Source organism: Trichechus manatus, unplaced genomic scaffold, assembly GCF_000243295.1.
Source record: "Trichechus manatus latirostris isolate Lorelei unplaced genomic scaffold, TriManLat1.0 scaffold00226, whole genome shotgun sequence".
NCBI lineage: Eukaryota > Metazoa > Chordata > Mammalia > Sirenia > Trichechidae > Trichechus > Trichechus manatus.
This window is the reverse complement of record NW_004444162.1, coordinates 1,785,074-1,799,812: the sequence shown is the minus strand read 5'-3', so window position 1 is coordinate 1,799,812 and position 14,739 is coordinate 1,785,074. Positions and strand designations below refer to the sequence as shown.

Genomic DNA, 14,739 nt, shown 5'->3' with positions numbered 1-14,739 from the left:
AAGCAGGGCTGTGAACTGTCAAAATTGACTTCTCACCAGGCGGAGAAGGAGGGATCTAGTGCGTGAGGTACAGATCGCCTCCCGCTATACTCTCCTCCTTCCTCCTTTTCAGCCCCAAGAACACCTCCCTCTTGGAAACACAGTTTCTAGGGGGTGGAGGCAACAAAGAAAAATAACAATTGGGTCAGAGCAGAATGAGGTTCAAATCCTCATTCTGGAAAACGGAGCAAACTCTACTTAGGAAACGCATAGCTTAAGAGAATTGAAACACAATAAAATTGAGGACATTGTAACCAACTGATTTTTAAGCCACGAAAACATTTCTAGAGTAAGTGCTAGCCAACTTAATCTGTTTCTCTGTGATTTAAGACGTCTGAACACTACAGAAGTCACCATCACTGAAAACAGGATATACATGAAAGCTCTTGAAAAGAAAGTAGGTCAAGGGGGGAAAAAAAAACCAGCAATAAGTAGTCCATGAAAAATCACAACGGAGAAGTGGAAATTTATGCTAAAATAAATGAAGGAGGTTGTTAAATCAACAGCATTTTTACTGGTGCTTCAAATGGAGATGGCATTCTGAACCATATTTTATTTACAATCTGGAAGAAATGAATACTTAGTACTTGCACAAAAGAGAATAGGTACTACAAAAATCCAAGAGCTTAACCCTAAAGTTCAGAATATAAGTAGTATTTTGCTAGTAGTAGAGAATAAGAGAACAAGAAGGCTTATCTTTCTTACAACTGAATGGTCTGCGGAAATTCAGAAACAGCGATATTGAGTACAGCGCCTAGTCTTTTCACTACCATATTTCAAGTGAGGTATATTTTTCTAATGCAAACATCTAAAATGAAAAGAATTTTCATTGTGTATTGCATACTCTTTGAGAAATTTCTAGTATTAATAGAAAATGTTCTAGATAGTTTGTTGTGAAGAATGAATACTTTGTAATACATTAGTGATGGTAATGTTTTTAAAGTGCCATTATGTAAGCTGAGTAGGCCACAGTAGAACCCCTTATGAAAAACAGTATCAGCTAAAATATTAGTACAACATACATGTACTGATCTTACATATTAACAGTGGAGGGTTTTCAAATGTTTACTCACAGAAGAAGCTGGGGAATACATTCAAAGGTTAAGGAAAGAAAATAGTATCACTGAGACCTGAAAGATCAAGAATTAATGCAGCAAATAAAATTTAATACTTGCAACTCACTTTCTCAAGTATTTTAGATATCTGCAAATTATTTTATCTTAAGATACCAGTGAAAAATATAAAACTGAGAAATATGAAATTAACCAGGTGTACCAGTAAATTTAGAGATACATAAGGTATCAAAGATTAGCAAAACCCATTTTCACTTCAAGTCTAATATCTTACACTACACCTGATCTATAGAAAGAAAGAATAAAAGGAAAAACATTTATCCAAATGTTGGTTGTAAAAATAACCCAAGAATGTAGGTCATCCCTGCTTCCTGCTCATAATAACCCTAAAACTAAGGGGGCTTGATTAATAAACTGATTCTGTGTACTATTACTACTGCTTCGCAAAAATCCTTTAGGATGGACACCCATGCCCTTCACTTTTATTTCGTACGTTTGAGCCTTACCTCCCCATTCCTCCATAACTTCCTTCTTACATACATAAAGAAATTTTTAGCACCGACTGGAAAGATAAGAACTGGGACCCAAAAACCAAACCCTTTGACGTCAAGTCCATTCCAACTCATAGCCACCCTATAGGACAGGGTAGATCTGCTCTATAGGGTTTCTAAGGCTGTAAATTTGTGCGGAAATAGACTGTCACATCTTTCTCCCGCAAAGCGGCTGGATCAGCGCTCCTAAGGACTGGAAAGTGGGGTGAAATTATTTAGTAATCGTTTACTGCGTTCTTAATATGCAGCAGGTACTGTGCTTGATTTGAGGATACCAGAGGTGAATAAAAACTATATCCCTGCTTTGGGAAAGCTTAAAGTCTTGTGGAAGAGTGACATGCAATTGCAATATAGATACTAAATATGGCAATGTTGTATTATGAAAATGAGTGTGCTAACTAGAATGCAGAATCAACAGAAGTGCAGGTTTTTATTTTTTAATTTAATGAGAAGGGATTAAAATACTATTCCTTGACAGGTCGACCTTGTCTTGGAGATAGCTGATCTTCCATTTGATAATCTCATTCTTATCCATAGAAAAAGTGTATCAACAAGTACACGATTTAATGTACTAAAACCTATTTGTTCTTTGAATACTAAACTGGAACCATTACACACACCACACACCACACCCACACACCCACACACACCCACACACACCCACACCCTACTTACTGAGACGTTCCTGGGGGAATTCGGAAGTCCGGTGCATCAAGAAAACAAGAATAAGCCCTTGCGTCAAAAGACTGTTTCTCTGGGGGAACTCAGTATCTGCACTGCGAGTATCCGTTCCCATTTTGGACACTGTGCGGTCCCTATGGCCTGGGTATAAGCATATGGACCCTCAGTCCCAAGAGACTTGGTTTCAAAGCAAATCTTGGTGAGGACACTAGGCCCCCACCCCCATCCCCGAGATCTATAAAGCTGGGGAGACATTTCGGGGAGGGCACATATGTGTCTGCATCCGAGGTCCGCGTGCTGCCCCGGACCGCACCACGCTAGTGCACTCTTTTTTCTATAATCTTGAAAAATAGGGGCCTCAGGGCTGGAAGGGAGCTATTTTCTGGCAGGCAATGCAGAGCCAGGGCCGCGCCAGGGATCCAGCAAGCGCGGCGTTTGAAAATGAAGGACAGCTGAGGCCGGGCAGGTCCTTCGATCCCACACCCAGAGAAACGCCGCATCCAGGCCCTTGCCGGAACACGCAGGAGGAAGCGCGAGGCCCAGAGTGGCGGACAGCGCGCGCCGCCCTTGGAGCGCTGTTTCTTCCATCTCTGGCTCTATCTCAGGCGACCCGGGGACCGAGGAGGTCGGCTGGACTGAGGCCGGCGCAGACACAAACTCGCTCGGCTCGGCTCCGCCATTCCTCTCTGCGCGTCCTCACCCTGCCAAGGCCGAGCTCGGCTCCCCGGGCCGCAGCCTAGCGCTAGTTCGCCCGGTAGCTGCGCGGGTGTTCGCGTCGGGCCCAAGGCCGCGGCCGCCGCTCGCGCGCATGTCTTGCCGGCGTCCAGCAGCCGCAGCCCAGGCATTTGCTGCAACAGCTTTGCCACCCAACGCTGCGGATCAAGCCGACCAAGTGGCTATGAATCCTGGCCCCGAGCGGAGGCCGCCGGGGGCCTCCAGCTCAAGAGATGCTGGAGCCTCTCCCGGACGCGGCGGGGCGCGGGGCCCCGGAAGCCGACCGGGCGGGGATGCTTGAATCTATCCTGCGAAGGCTGCTACGCGGGCAGTGCTGCCTGGTCTTGGGCAGGCTTGACCCGCTCCACTCCAAAGGTCTGGGCGACCCGGCCCTAGACGGTCTCCTGGCTCTCAGAGGTGGAGACCGAATCTGTCTGGGCAATGGTTGAGCAACAAGTACCCCGAGTTTGGGAACCAGTGCTCTGCCTACAGATGCAAAGAGGGAGCATGGGATGAAGCTATTGCAATCGGTTAAAAACACACCGCATTTTTCCAAGGAAGACATTTTCCTCGAGAGCAGCAGCAACGGGAGTCAAAATGTTTAAAAGATAAGTCAGGTGCTGTACCACATATTGAAATGATTCCAAAAGGGCTGGAATCATTGAATCCACATTCTAAGAGAATTAATTTTAGTCCTTGAGTTCTTCCCAGAAAGAAGATAACATAAATACATTTAAATGAACAGATAATTAAAAGAAGAGGGATATTTTTATTGCCTATTTAGATCATAGAAAATATTTTTTCTTTCCAGAAAAGGGAAAACCAAATGCAAATAAAGTAGTAGCATTTTAAGGAAAATGCTTTTAATAGAACTTCAATTATCCACAGTTCTAAATCAACCAAGGTGAAAATAATTGTGAAATAAGAGCAAAATAAAATCTTTTTAAAAATAATGTGGTACACACTGCCTCTATCGAGAATCTAGCAGTTGGTTTATAACATCTTTCCAAAGAAGCAGAGAGAGAAACATAGAAAATGCCTTTCCTTTCTTCTTCTTCTTTTTTTTTTTTTTTTTTTTTTCATGTTTTAACCACCCCTACCTCCTCTATCTCAATGGAAATCCAACGTTAGTTAAAAATCAGACTACATCACTTTTAGTAGAATTTGAATTTTTAAAAATAGGACTGTCAAGGTGTGATGAGCTTGGAAAAGAACAGATCTGTCTTCCCATTTTAGGACATCAACTTTTCAAAAGTTTTGCTATCCTTATTTGAAGGATATGTTCTTCAACATAGTAATAACAATCATAATAATAATACAGTCAATATCAATTTGAGTATTTCATACAGGGGCCAAAATCCCTTCCCACCAAGTACTTAGCCTCTACCACACCTTTACAAAAGTGTTTTCTTGCTGTTCCTCTTCCCAATCCTCATTCTGTTGAGTTCCTTCCAAGATGGGCTCCTTTGTGAAGGCTTTCTTGGTCTGCTTGGGTGGAGTGAAATTTGGGTGCAACATCCATCCCCAGAGTAGATTTGGCTCATTTGTTCTCCTTTTTCTTAACCTCCTCTCTAAACAGAAATACCAGTCTCCAAAGCTCCTATAGCTTTGATGCACTACTTACTAAATTTTGATTTGGACTCTGACATTTTGCCTTATAGTTATTCTATACATGTGCCTCACTCCTAAGCTTGTAAACCCTTTATGGGTATAGACTGTGTCTTATATCCAGCCTCCCTTCTCTAACACTCTTTGGTATGTTGCAAGGTAATAATAGATAGGTGGTCAATAAACGCACATTGAATTAAAATTAAAATTTAAACCAGTTTATATTTGGCAGACATAGATATTGATTTATACTTATCCGCATTATTATTTAAAATGTCTTAGACTCTGCAGAGAAGTCATATGCTCTCCAAAGTTTAGAAGCTTATTTACAGTAGTCTTTAAAATATTTTAGAAGATCTATGTTTTATCAGTGGAGTGGGTGTTGCAAATGGTTAACACATTCAGCTGCTAACAGAAAGGTTGGAGGTTTGAGCCTACCCAAAGGTGCCTTGGAAGAAAGGGCTAGTGATCTACTTCAGAAAAATCAGCCATTGAAAACGCTATGGAACATAGTTCTACTCTGACACACATGGGGCCACCATGAGTTGGAATCAACTTTGCTGAGAATGATACTAGTTATGTTTTATCAGTAAAATCATATGTAATCAAAAGTTATAACACAGATAGAATGAAAAGAAGAAAAGACATATACTCACTTGTTATACCATAACAAATTGTAATTAGTTTCCTACGGCTGGTATAACAAACTACTACAAACTGGGTGGCTTAAAACAACAGAAATTTATTACCTCACAGTTCTGGTGGCTGTTGTTGTTGTTAGGTGCCATCAAGTCAGTTGTGACTCATAGAGACCCTATGTGCAACAGAACGAAACACTGCCTGGTCCTGCACCATCCTCACAATTGTTATGCTTGAGCCAATTGTTGCAGCCACTGTGTCAATCCATCTCACTGAGGGTCTTCCTATTTTTTGCTGACCCTACTTTAAAAAGCATGATGTCCTTCTCCAGGGACTGGTCCCTCCTAATAACATGTCCAAAGTATGTGAGACAAAGTCTCGCAATCCTTGCTTCTAAGGAGCATTCTGGCTTACTTCTTCCAAGACAGATTGGTTTGTTCTTCTGGCAGTCCATTCAGTATTCTTCGACAACACTCTAATTCAAAGGCACCGATTCTTCTTTTGTCTTTCCTTTTCATTGTCCAGCTTTCACACGCATATGAGGCAATCGAAAACACCATGGTTTGGGTTAGGTGCATCTTAGTCCTTAAAGTGACATCGTTACTTTTTAACACTTTAAGGTAGTCTTTTGGAGCAGATTTGCCCAATGCAATGCTTCGTTTGATTTCCTGTCTGCTGCTTCCATGGGCGTTAATTGTGGATCCAAGTAAAATGAAATCCTTGATAACTTCAATCTTTTCTCTGTTTATCACGATGTTGCTTATTGGCCCAGTTGTGAGGATTTTTGTTTTCTTCATGTTGAGGTGTAATCCATACTGATGGCTGTGGTCTTTGATCTACATCAATAAATGCTTCAAGTCCTCTTCACATTCAGCAAGCAAGATTGTGTTATCTGCATATCCAAGGTTGTTAATGAGTCTTCTCTAATCCTGATGCCATGTTTTTCTTCATATAGTCCAGCTTCTCTGATTATTTTGTTCAGCATACAGATTGAATAAGTATGGTTAAACGATACAACCCTGACACATGCCTTTCTTGACTTTAAACCACACGCTATCCCCTTGTTCTGTTTGAGCAACTGCCTCTTGGTCTATGTACAGGCTTCTCATGAGCACAGCTAAGTGTTCTGGAATCCCATTCTTTGAAATGTAATCCATAATTTGTTATGATTCACACAGTCGAATGCCTTTGCATAGTCAATAAAACACAGGTAAATATCTTTCTCGTATTCTCTGCATTTTAGCCAGGATCCATATGACATCAGCAATGATATCCCTTGTTCCACGTCCTCTTCTGAATCCAGCTTGAATTTCTGGCAGTTCTCTGTTGATACATTGCTGCAACCACTTTTGAATGATCTTCAGCAAAATTTTATTTGTGTGTGATATTAATGATACTGTTCAATAATTTCTGCATTCTGTTGGATCGCCTTTCTTCGGAATGGGTACAAATATATATCTCTTCTAGTCAGTTGGCCAGGTTGCTGTCTTCCAAATTTTTTGGCATGGACAAGTGAGCACTTCCACCACTGTATCCATTTGTTGAACCATCTCCATTGGTATTCCATCAGTTCCTGGAGCCTTGCTTTTCACCAATGCCTTCAGTGCAGCTTGGACCTCTTCCTTCAGTACCATCGGTTCTTGATCATATGCAACCTCCTGAAATGGTTGAACATAGACCAATTCTTTTTGGTACAGTGACTCTGTGTATTCCTTCTATCTTCTTTTGATGCTTCCTGTGTCATTTAATATTTTCCCCATAGAATTCTTCAATACTGTAACTCAAGCTTTGAATTTTTTCTTCAGTTCTTTCAGCTTGAGAAATGCTGAGTATGTTCTTCCCTTTTGGTTTTCTATCTCTAAGTCGTTGCACATTTCATTATAATACTTTACTTTGGTTCTCGAGCCACACTTTGAAATCTTCTGTTCAGTTCTTTTACCTCATCATTTCTTTCTTTTGCTTTAGCTACTCTACAATCAAAAGCAACTTTCTGGTGGCTAGAAATCATGGTGTCAGTAGGGACTTGCTCTCTCTGGAGGCTCTAAGGGAGGAGACTTCCGTGCCTCTTTCTAGCTTCTGGTGGTTCCTGGCAATCTTTAAGTTTCCTTGGCTTGTAGATGTACCTCTCCAATCTCTGTCTCTGTCTTCACATGGCTGTCTTCCCTCTGTGTCTGTCTTTGTCTCTCTTTTTATGACATCAGGGGCCACCCTACTCTAGTATGATTTCATGTTAATTTAACTAATAACATCTTCAAAGATCCTATTTACAAACAAAGTCACATTCACAGGTACTGTGGGTTAGGACTTCAGCATATCTTTTTTGAATACACAAATCCACTATGCAGATGAACTGCAAACACTTGGACTCTAGCTTCTTTGCACTTCTAGCTAACGTAAGTACAGTTGCTATGAGTCGGAATTGACTCTATGACAATGGGATTGGGTTTTTGGTTTTTTGCTAATGTACTCTGTGATTTAAACCAAACCCATTGCTGTCAAATTGATTCCAACTCATAGTGACCCCATAGGACAGATTTGAACTGCCCTATAGGGTTTCTAAGGCTATAAATCTTTACGGAAGCAGACTGCCACATCTTTCTCCCTTGGAGCTGCTCATAGGTTCCACGCGCTGACATTTTGGTTAGCAGCCAAGCCCTTTTACCACTGTGCCACCAGGGCTCCACTCTATGCTTTAGGTGCTTTAGGTCTTATTTAATTTGTCTTTGCTCTTACATTTTGTCACAATATTGAATATTTTTCAATCACTTTTTCAAAGATTCTAAATTTCCAATCCAAATGTTTTCTTAACAGGACTGATTCTTTTCTGGGTTTCTTTTCAATGCATTTTCCTCTTACCATCTAGGGCACTACTTAAATATGGGCCCTTACTACCTTCCTAGAGAGTCCTATGGAACATAACTCTACTCTGACACACGTGGGGTTGTCATGAGTCTGAATCAACTTATAGGCAACTGTTACCTTCCTAGAACTCTAAGGAGAAAATAAATATAAGAAGAGTATCTTGAATCTAAGCAGGAATTATTCTTTAGGATATGCACTATCTTAGAGAATAGACTCTCAACCTTTAGTATGTGTAAAGATCACTTGGATAATTTGACTTACTGGCAGATTCTTATGCCATACCTCTAACAAGTCTGAGGGGGCAGGGGCAGACTAACCATCACTCCAGGATACCTTCAGGTCATACTGTTCTAAACCTGTGGTTGTGTAATTCTGCCTTCCCTTCCTTTCTTCCAGCTTAAGCCCTCCTTCTTGCTCCACTCACCAAAACAAATTATAGCCAACTCTTTATAATTCCTTCTATTCATTCCAGTTTTCCAATACCTTTGCTTTGTGAATCTTCTGGATCCTAAGCCCCTAGTTCAATGCCTGGCATTTAGGAGGTGTGTTCTCAATAAATGTGCATTTTTGACCCCTCTTCTCATGCATTTGCTATTGAGCTGCCTGCTGAGGGCAAGAACTTTACTAATCCTTAACAACCCTCTCTGAACTGGGGGGCGGGGATAGGAGGAAAAGAGTTAAAATTTTCCCTTGTATTTATCTGCTATGATAAAAGGCATTTTGCTTTTTATGTGTAAGCAGGGATGAATTACCCAATAAGCAAGGTAAGCACGTACTTAGGGCATCAACAAAACAGGGGCACCATTTGTCCAAAGCAAAGACCCATAGATGTCAAGCAGACAGGACACAAGGAAAAGTGAGTACACAACGATTCGAGAAAGACTTGATTCATTATCCTTATTACGTATGGAAGTGGATATTGTTCGACAGCTTAATTATGATGAAATCACTGCAGAATTTGTAAGAGCAAAAAATAGAAAGAAATGTTTTTAATTATAACGTATTAGAGATGAAAGATCTATCTAAAAATAAAACATGGTAATTTATTATAATATTTGTTTTCTGATCATTTCTGCATATGTAAGCATTTACACATATACTACCACCCATTTTCCTAAATAAATCAGCTCCTAGTGCTCATCTGGGCGATTCTACACCTTGCTTTTTTCCCTTAATAATTCACTGAGAAATCTTTCTTTATCTGCCTTATTTTTAATGGCTATATGGTTTTCCAGAGCACTGGTGGCACAGTGGTTAAGATCTTGGCTGCTATACAAAAGGTTGGCAGTTTGAATCCACCAGCCACTCCTTGGAAACCCCATGGGGCAGTTCTGTCCTATAGGGTCCTATCGGGTAACTCTGTCCTGTGGGGTAGCTATGAGTTGGAATTGACTCAATGGCAATGTGTTGGGTTTACATGGTTTTCCACAGTATAAATGAAGATAATTAATCCTCTCATCATTGGGCAATTACATTATTTCCATTTTCTTAACTATTAAAAAATATTGCAGTGGCCATCCTTGCGCATATATCTTATTATTTGAGCAAGTAAATATCCATGGGATAAATTCCCCAAAGAGGAGTTATTGAATCAAAAGCAATACGTGATTTTAATTTAGTCAGATGTTGTCAAATTGCCTTTGCAAAATGTTGGACAAACTTAGAGTCTCATCAACAGTGTAAAAGAGTCTGTTTTCCAGAAAACAAATTTCATAGTTTAAAAATAATATCTTGATAAGCATTTCTTAAATTTTCTTAAATTTTGAGTGAAATCGAGCATTTTTAATTTGTTTATTGCTACTATTAATTTTTGAAAGATACAATCAATTAAAATCATACACTATTTTAAGCAGTTGTTAACTCTGTGTAACATTAATACAGATATTCCATGGATATACTGTCTTTGAAATTGTTCATTAACTTAAAATGTATAGTTATGAGGATAACTTATCCTCTTAAGTCAATAGAGGAATATTAAGATGGAGCTTTATTCTTTAATATTTCTGTCAATAGAATAGCTTTCTGGTATATTCTTCCCTTTTTGAATTGGTGACAAAAGGTAAAATGGCTTGATTCTTAACAAGAGTCACTTATTTATACAGTAAGTATACAGTGAAGCAAGGAGGCAACTTCCTTTACCTTTGCTTCAGGATGCCCGAGTCTTGCTGTCATTTCCATTCTACTGTAGGATTTCCTTCCTTGCTGCTCTGCCCTACTTCAAGTGCAGAAAGAACAGAACACTTACAATCACTCAACTGTCTGCAGCATTGGTGCATCATTTAGAAGAATCATTTCTTGCTGAGCACTGAGTGGCACAGCACAGCAGGGGAGTAAAGCTGAAAAAAGAAACCATGAGAAATTTATGTTTTCTTTTCCTGTCAAATGCATAAGATCGGGACTTCAAAATGAATCAAATGTGTTTCAAATGAACCTTCAAGATTAAAATCAAAGCATTATTTTTTAACTTCCACATAATCAGTATGTATTACTCCTCACAGAATTATTAGATACTGCTCTGTAAATATTTATTTGGTTATAAGGCTGATGCTAACTATGAAAGCTAATTTTACGACATTATCTTTTGGAATATTTTGCATCTTTCATATGCTTGGGTTATTTATATGGGAAGCAGAAGATTATTTTTAAAAGGGTAACTGATCACTGTTACTTCCCTGTATAAGTTCTTTGCACTAAGAACTTTCAGAGTTACTACAAATGCTCCCCTCTCTAAACATAGTAAAAGTAAAGCACTCATTCTGCTCAGGATGACTGCAGGTTAATACATGTGCCTTGCAATGTGCAGTGCAAGATGTGCAGAAAATCTGCAGTGTGGGCCCCCATGAATTGAAGTTCAAGCTTATCACTTCCACCTCTGATTGCATAGAGCTGTTTTCTGTACATTTAGAGAAAATAATTTCCCTGTGACACATTTACTACTGTTCTGTGGAGCTATTAAGTTTCCACTCTTTACGCACATCTTCTAAGGTCCTCAATACCTAAATTTATGTATTAGTTGCTCAGGATATTGATTAATTTTTCCTCTGTTTTCGCCTCCAGTAATATGATGTGGCTCTATTATATTGGATCTTTGGTCTCAATAGAAACTCCTTCAGGCTGCTAAATGTTTTTCTAAGTTTCTGTACTTAACTTTCTCATTATACGTTCTAATTTCTCAATCTCGTCCTTTCTTGTGGCTTTAATTTTTACCTCTGTGAAAGTGACTCCCAAATCAATATCTCCAGTCTGAATTTGTTTCTGAGCTATAGCTTCACATAGCCACCTGCCTGTTGGACAGCTTTACTTAAACCTTCTGCCAACATCTCAATCCCCAAATGTCCCCTCCCACTCTTGCCCTCACTCAAGCTAAGCTTTTGCCTGACTTTCCTATTTCTGTTAAAGCATTGCATTCTTCTGAGTTTTAGGTCCTCAGTTTTGAGTTCAGCACTGAGTCCTCCCTTTCCCTCTCCTTTCTGTGACGTGAGTTGTTCAGACTTGCTAATGAAATCTTTTGTTTCACTTCTCTTCTCCATTCCCAAAGATTTTTCATTTGTCTTTTTATCTTCGGACTCTTATTTTTCCTATACTGTGCTAAGGATAGCCAGCTTGAGCTATTCTGCTAAAGAGCAACTCTGATTTTAAGACAACAACACAATCTAGCGAAGTTGAGACTCCCAAATCTGGAGTGAGCTAATTTATGTGGGAGATTGGTTAAGACACTTCACCCTTCTCAGTCCCTATATCCTTGTATGTAGTGTGGATAATAATCATTCCACAAGTGGACCAATAAGCAACATCATGATAAGTGGAGCAAATATTGAAATTGTCAAGGATTTAATTTTACTTGGATCCACAATCAATGGCCATGGAAGATGCAGTCAAGAAACCAAGCGACGTAGTGTATTGGGCTAATCTGCTGCAAAAGACCACTTCAAAAAGTTAAAAAGGAAAGATATCATTTTGAGGACAAAGGTGTGGCTGACCCAAGCCATAGTATTTTCAGTTGCCTCATATGCATGTGAAAGCTGGACAACGAATAAATAACACCGAAGAAGAATTGATGCCTTCGAATTATGATGTTGGTAAAGAATATTGAATATACCATGGACTGCCAGAAGAACAAATGAATCTGTACTGGAAGATGTACAGCCAGGATGCTCTTTGGAAGTGAGGATGATGAGACTTCATCTTACATACTTTGGACATGTTATTAGGAGTGACCAGTCCCTGAAGAAGGACTTCATGCATGGTGAAGCAGCGAGCCAGCTAAAGGGAGGAAGACCCTCAACGAGATGGATTGACACAATGGCTGCAGTGATGGGCTCAAGCACAGCAACAATTGTGAGGATGGCGCAGGACCTGACAGTGCTTCATTCTGTTGTACTTAGGGTCACTATGAGTCAGAACCGACTCGATGGCACCTAACAACAACATGAGCTAGAGTAGTTGAGAGGATTGAATCAGAAAATGCACATAAAGTGCTTATTCCTGGCACTTAGTTAGCATTCAAAAACATCAATGGCTATTATTAACACGTCACTCTCCTACTCAAAAACTTTCCATAGTGCCATAATGTCTACCAAACAGTGCAGCTCTAACCTGTCTTTCTGACTTTGGATCCCATTTATTGACCTCCATAAATTCTTTTTTGGTCATGCATGCTGCACTGTTCTCTATACTCCTTGTGTTTATCTAATTTCCCCTGTCTTAGTCAACATTCTGTTAGTGACAACTGACCTACACTCCCTTCACAGCAAGTTAAGTAAAAAGGAGGGAATTATTAACTTATATGTAAGGGCCAGGGACTGGAAAGCTGCCAGGAACCATGGAAGATACTTCTCAGTCACTGGCTTTCTGGGGTCATGTGGGTTCCACTTCTTCCTGCACATCAGCTTCTGCCTCTGCACGTTGATTTTCTTTGCTTCTCCACATACCCAACAGCCACACACCTCTCAGATTTACACCTCCTTAATTCTAGCCACACACATAGATTAAATGGCCCTGCATCTTAAGTTCAGATTTCTGGAAAAAAGACTCAGGTTAGTGACCCCTCCAATCCAGTCATCTGTGGCTGCTAGGCAGTGTCATATGGTACAAATGTGGCTGCTATGGTTCTCACTCTAGGTATGAGGCAGTTCTCAAAGAAAACTTATTCAGGAAGAGATGCTCAAAAATGTTTTTTATATATTTTATCAAAAAATAAGATCATTAGGGGATAAATAGTGTTTTATCATCGTTACATGTTCTCATAATTTCTGGAAGAGTGCCTTGCACAGACCCCTTCAATAAGTGTTTATATAAAGATCTGGGAATCTATTGTGAGGTTGCTAAAAGCAATGCTGATATTAAAAATAAAGTTAAATTTATGATTTATTTAGTCTGAAGAAAATGACATATGCCTGATAATAAGCAACAGGGCCTCTCAGCGCACTGGAAAGTCTTGCCAGAAAGTGAGGGGAGTATTTGACCATGTCAAAATAAAAGAACTTTAAAGAAATGCAGGAAGATGTCTTGACTCAGCTTTGGCAAAACCCCATTTTTCGTAGAAATTTGTGTACTTTGGAGGCTATTATGAAAAAGATACTGATAGACTAAAAAGTATCCATAAAAAGCCAATGAAGGTAATAAGAAAAGGTTAGAGAGAATGACCTACAAGGAGACGTTTAAAATTTAAAATATATTTTAGTCCAAAAATGAGACAGGGAGGATATGATACATTACAATAAATACTGGAGTACTGTGGTAGGCAGAACAGTGCTCCCCCATAAATGTCCATATCCTAATCTCTTGAAAATTTGAATATGTTACATGGCAAGGGGGATTAAGGTTGAAGATTGACTAGATTTGCTAATCAGTTGACTTCAAAATAAAGAGATTATCCTGGATTATCTGGGTGGGCACGAAGAAATCACAACCAGTAACCAGTTGCCTTTGAGTGGATTCCGACTGAAAGCTACCTCATGTGTGTTAGAGTAGAACTGTGCTTCATAGGGTTTTCAATGGCTAATTTTTTATAAGTAAATTGCCAGGCCTTTCTTCTGAGGTAACTCTGGGTGGACTCAAATCTTCAGTCTTTCAGTTAACAGCCAAGCACATTAACCATTTACACTATCCAGCAACTCCATGCAATCACAAGGGTCTTTTAAATGTGGAAGACAGAGGTAGAAGAGTTCAGAGTGGTGTGATATGAGGTAGACTCAGCTGACTGCTGCTTGCTTTGAAGACGGAAGTGGGCCATGAGCTATGGGCAACCTCTAGGAGCTGGAAAAGGCAAGAAAAGAGATTTTTCCCTAAGAGCCTTCAGAAAGGAACACAGCTGTGGCAACAACTTGATTTTAGCCCAGTGAGACCCATTTTGGACTTCTGACCTCCAGAACTGTAGATAAAAAATTGGGGTTGTTTTAAGCCATTGACAGTTGTCATCAAGTCAATTCTGACCGATGGGGACCTCATGTGTGTCAGAGTAGAACTGTGCTCCATAGGGCTTTCAGTGGCTGAGTTTTTGAAAGTATAGATCACTAGGCCTTTCTTCCGCGGTGCCTCTGGGTGAACTCAAACCTCTAACTTTTTGGTTA

At 39.9% G+C, this 14,739-nt stretch overlaps 1 protein-coding gene across 1 annotated transcript in view; it reads right to left on the bottom strand.

Moving 5' to 3' along the window:
* ZNF292 (zinc finger protein 292) overlaps nt 1-2,302 on the bottom strand; it is a 112,705-nt gene extending 110,403 nt beyond the window's left edge. The window contains exon 1 of the mRNA XM_004388979.2: nt 37-2,302. The gene's annotated coding sequence lies outside the window, so the exon portion shown is untranslated. The remainder of the gene's footprint in view (nt 1-36) is intronic.
* Nucleotides 2,303-14,739: the final 12,437 nt, after the last annotated feature.